Below are 5,693 nucleotides of genomic sequence, written 5' to 3' on the forward strand. Positions count from 1 at the left end.
GTGACAAGAAGTCGGAGTAGGGGAGCCTCCCGTCCAACCGGCTTTAAAAAAACACGGAAAAAGTAATTTGTATTGTTTTAACCTAACAAATATAGTTTAATATATGACGAAAATATGTATTTTTTTTTTTTTATAATAAAAAAAATTCCTACTACTGAAATGTCTATTTCTTTTTTACGGCAGATTCCATAATGTTTTTTGTAATAACAATGCTTGTTATCAAGTCTAACCATAGTATAATCTCCAAACAAACTGGCTGATTCATTAACGTATTCAAACAAATATGTATCTAATATCAGTGTGCTGACCAAAACCATGCCATGGCCCTGATTGAGTAATGAACCTAGATGTCAAGGATACATATTTCTGAATGCTGCTCAAAAGCCTTTTAAAATGCAAGTGGTGCAAAATAGCAATAGGTTTAGAGCACGAAAATAAAAAAAATGTCTGTATCCTAATGTACCGCACAAATACTTGATAGCTTATTTGTACACTGAAATGTTCATGTCAGGTAGGACCTCTCCTACCCCAAAATTACATCTCCAATGACATTTTTGGTTTACATCCCCCTCCAAACTGACATGCTTTGCCCTTGCTTAGTTACTTTGCCTTACCTTTCCAGAATGAATCTGGCCCATGGTTTGCTGAAGAAGACTTAAACAAGAAGTGTATCAAGGTAAGCTTCTTAATGCTTTTGCCACAGTGTTTCTTTACTTGCCTGACTAAATAATTGCAAACACAACGTGCAACTACAGTGCCCCTTTAGAGGTAGGGCAAATCATTCTGTCAAGAAAGTATTGCATTTGCAAACTGTAACCTGACACAAAGGAGCCACAAAAGACAGGTGTTAAGGTAACCCAAATAAATTTTAATTTTTTTTTTCCCATGATGGCACAGGACAAATATTGTTAACTACTATTTTGTACAGGTACGAATCTGTGCTAATTCTAAAAATCTAATAAGGGATTTGTATTTAAGATTAGTGCTAATGCACAGTGTGTGGTACACTCGATGTCATTTAGCATAACAGTTATTTACATGTAACCTCATGACCTTATTGCACTAAGCACATATAGGTTGGGTCTCACATTTGGATCTTAGGTGCACTTACCCCATCAGCCGCTGTCATATCACGGCTACCTGGGTGCCTTCTGGTCGTCAGCAACATTCCCGTCCTCCACAGCTCCGTTTGTAATCAAACACACACTGTTTGTTCTGCTGCATGTGCACAGGCATCTTGGATGCAGTCAGGTGATCATTCCAGATCAACCAGATTCAGCACCTGTGATCCCATTAAGTGCTCAGCCAATAGTTGCTTGGGACAAACCATTTAAAGCTGCTGCTGTGATCTGTTCATTGCCTGAACAACACACTTCTCTCCAGTGGATAGTTATTGGCCCCAGTGTTTCTGGCTGCATTACAAAATCAGTGTTTGTGTCCACATTCTCAGACTGCTCATTCCCCTGCTAGATTGGACAATCAGCAAGAACATGAGCAGGAAGATCATCCAGGCTGCTCTGTTCAGATTCAGACCTGCTGCAGGTAATCCCAAGGGTCCCTGATTCGGATCAAGAAATACAGACTAACGTGACAGTTTGACACACTATAAGGGTGTATGTAGTGCTGTGTGTCTGACTAATCATGTAAGACGCAAATGAAAAAGCTTGGAGTATAGATATGGTTTGGTCAGGCAAAGAAGCACACTCTGTAATACAAGTAAGTAGACTCCAAGAGGTAGTTTGTCCACCAAACTCCTCTATCCTGTAAAGGCTTTTCCAAACTCTATGATCTGATCCCCCCAATCCATGATAGTTTAAACCAATCTGGAACCTTGAATACATTATTATAACAAACAGACCCTAGAGTTTCTTACATAATGTACACTGATACATTCATTGTTAAAGTGGGCACGTCACTTGGATTTGGCTCCCTTCCAGTTTTGGAAAACATTTATGCAAGGCCAAGCAATTTTATATAACGGGCAACATATTATCATGTGAAGCTTGGTATGTTGTGATTTCTTGCCAATACAGACACAGGTACCCATTGCACACGTTCACCCTCTATAAGCCAAAAAAACTGGATGCCTCACCTAACAATGTAAACATCAACAATATCTACCAGACATTAATCCCTCAAAATACTGTGTGCTCGGCCCAACACTCTTGGATTAGATCAGGGGTGGGCAAACCTGTCCTCAAGGGCCATATCCAGTTCATGTTTTTAGGATTTCTGTCTGTAGAAACAGGTGGGATAATTACTTACCCAGCCAAATAGATTAACTCAGCTGTACATGATTAAAGAAATCCTAAAAACATGAACTGGATATGGCCCTTGAGGACAGGTTTGCCCACCCCTGGATTAGATGGTGGTAAAGGAATTTGAACATGGAGCCATAATCCTAAAGGGAGGATATCTGTACATTAAGGCTTTGTACTTCCCTTGCCCAAGGCATGGACAAATGCTGCAAATTATTGTTAACATTGACTAGCATGTTTAAACAGACATAGGTGGTATTACGACACACACTTTGAAGAGAAACAAAGGTGGAATGTTAATTTGTCACTACTTTCCACTTTAAGAGGGCAAGCTACATGAAAATGGTATTGAGAATAAATTTCACATTTCTACACCACAATAACATTGGAGACCTGCATTATCAGGTTCAGCAAACATATCAAGTGACTGCTGCCTAACAATGGGTAATCAGACTAATGTAACCAGTTCTCATGTGGAGTAGCTATGGTGGCTGTAAGTTTACATATAGCTGCCTTGACCAATTAGCAAACTAGGGGCCTGATTCATTAAGGATCTTATCTGTCATTTTTTGCTTATCTTAAGCTAATCCACTCTGTTCATGCTCAGAAAAGGGAGATAAGAAGCAAAAGCCACTGCATAAGTGACGAATTTCTTACGCTAGGATGAAAATCCATCTTTGCTTCACTCTTATCTCCCCGTTTCTTCGTAACAATAAGCATCTTACCTTTTGCACAATATAAGAAGATTACTAATGATTCAGGCCCTAGGTGATGGTATTATGGCCTTGTAGCAAGACTCCACTAGCTTAGTGCCCTAATGCATTCCCCATAATTGTTAGTGTGGGGTTTGTGTCTGGCATGTGGGTGTTGGAACACTTTGCAACAAAGTGCCACTAGCACAAGCGAAAAATATTGTTATCCCATTTGGCCCAGGGCCAAAAGTTGGTAGTGTGTGACCTGACACTGCTAACATTTTTGCTTTCTTTATATACATTTACCTGTAATGTGATGCCTATATTCCTACGCACATCACATGTTCGCTCTAAAAGCTGAAAGTGTCCAAACAATTTACTACTAAGCACCAAACACACATACAAACCTCCACACTATAGCCATTTTCTAAAACTATACATTTACCCCATTGAGCGTGTTTGTAGGCTATGGTGTATCTGTGGCAAAGGAGAAAATAACCACACCTAGATTTCATATATTCATTTAAAATAAAACCTGTTCCACAATAGTTTTGAAAGCACTACACATGGATTTATGGGTATTAAAATATTCAGTGCACTGTAGTAATGGTACAAAATGGCATGACAACTGATTGCTGACACATTTGCAGCATAGGCTAGATTTATTACATATATGAATTCAAATGTGCTGACAAAAACAAAGCAAACAAGGTAATGGTCTGTGTGTGTAAAAATTCCTTGGATTAAGAGATGACAATCTGGCCAGACTGAAGAGAGACATAAGCAGGCTTGGAGCTCTGGGGAAATTCAACAACATGTAGTGAGACACGAATTGCACAAATCCAAAATCCACGCCAACACACCCTGTTGAACGAAAGGCAACAAATTAATATGGCAATATTAGGTCAGACAACTTGCATTTTGATATCAAGAGATTGAGCAATGTATTGGCATGTGTAAAAAAGTCGGTAATATTATAGTGAATAATAATGGCTTGTGTGTTTGGACTATACCTAGGATTCTGAATGCACTATTGGACTTAATTTGAAACACCAAACCCATATGTTACATAGCTAGCATCTGCCCATATGTTTTGTTTGTGCAACCACACATTGCAGGCTTAGTAACGACGACATTATTGTATGGAGCACACTCACTGGCCAATCACATTTTAGTGCAGATAGCACTATACTACTTACATTTGAAAACACCCTTCACCATGGCAACATCCACCAACTCCAAAAGGAAGTGCAATGGCAGAAAAGCCAGCACTGCAGGCCAAGTGTAATCTAAAGGCTGTAGATAAGAAAAACAAATAAAGTGTCAATAATGTGCACTTCTCAACACTATATGTGCTGATCAATAAACTGTAGAAAAACCAAACATCAATTATGTTGCCACATTAGGCTGTTGATTTAAACTACCCCATTAACGTGCATTTAGCTAAAGACATTAAGGCTAAACTTGGAGGCATGAAGCTATACTTTCTACACACATTGTAAAGGTAAAATACAGGTAGGCATGGTTTTTCCCCTATTATTACACATATAAACCATTTCAGTAACACACCAGCCCATGTCTATTCATATTCCCATTTTGAATTACCATACCTTAGATAATCAACCCTTGACTAAGCTTGCACATGATTTGACCACTGATCTTTTAAATGTGAAGATATTTATGTTTTGTTCCAAAAAAAAATACAACATTGACCCCTTACATTGTAACATGCTTTGTCCACTAGAACATTTACTTATTTTTTATCCTTTGCTCTCCTTAATGACTCAAGCACAGAGTGTTAATGTGTCTTTAAGGTAGGGTCTGAAAAACCACACTTCAAATAAAAGGTATTAGAAAAAGAAAAGAGAAAAAAAACAAAAAAACAGTATGGACATTCTTAATGCAAAGTATTTTAACAAGGGGTATGTAATAAAACAATATCTGGTTTCTACTTACCACACACACACAGACAAATGTGGAATGTCAATAAGCAATCACTAGACACCCAAAAAACACAATCCCGGACCAAGATCTGTGGAGGGGAGGGTAAACAGGTACAAAATAAATCAATATAGATGGATAATCTTTATGTGTGTCACTACAGTCGAGAGGTATCTATGCAGAGACACATCCCAAGTCTACACAGTTGCCTCAATATTCAAACTCTGCAGCTAATTAAAGACTTTTCCACTAACCTTCAACATAAAATTCTTAACCATTATGACCTTTCAGCATAATTTTCTATCTGTATCTCACCAATATCTTTTCCTACAAATAAACATGAGTGTTGAGCAAGGTACAGCAATAAACTGCAGAGATTATGAAACATTTCACCATTAAGGGCTACTTACCCAGAATTGTGAATCTCCCAACAACACAGAAGGCCAAGCAAGGTCTTTTTAAGTAACACTGTAATTAGTGAATTAAATGCAGGTGAGTAGGCCGGAGAGTATGCCGGACACGTCATTAGGAGCACGCAGGTGCGTTCTAATTAGCCAAGTGTGGTTTTGTGTAAAAGTGACCTGACATGTGAGCAACGTTTATTTTCTGTAGGTAAGTAGAGATTATAACGATTATTACAGATGTCATTAATGAGCTAAGCTGTTAGTGTTGTGGCAATAGTATGGGTAAAATAGTTTTAAGTACAATTCTATGAGGTATTATTCATTTGCATGTGCTACATTTAGATGTGCCACGATAGTGTAGTGGTTATGTATTTCACCCCCCAATACTAAGTGCAGAA

The 5,693-nt window shown here is 38.3% G+C and overlaps 1 long non-coding RNA gene across 1 annotated transcript; it reads right to left on the reverse strand.

The window, feature by feature from the left end:
* Positions 1–3,582: 3,582 nt before the first annotated feature.
* On the reverse strand, positions 3,583–4,242 carry LOC142102400 (uncharacterized). The gene is made up of 2 exons (XR_012679262.1): positions 4,150–4,242; positions 3,583–3,814 (listed from the first exon to the last, which is right to left on the reverse strand). It is a non-coding gene; the product is annotated as an uncharacterized LOC142102400 (long non-coding RNA).
* Between the last annotated feature and the right edge of the window lie 1,451 nt (positions 4,243–5,693).

This window comes from Mixophyes fleayi, chromosome 1 (assembly GCF_038048845.1).
Source record: "Mixophyes fleayi isolate aMixFle1 chromosome 1, aMixFle1.hap1, whole genome shotgun sequence".
NCBI lineage: Eukaryota > Metazoa > Chordata > Amphibia > Anura > Limnodynastidae > Mixophyes > Mixophyes fleayi.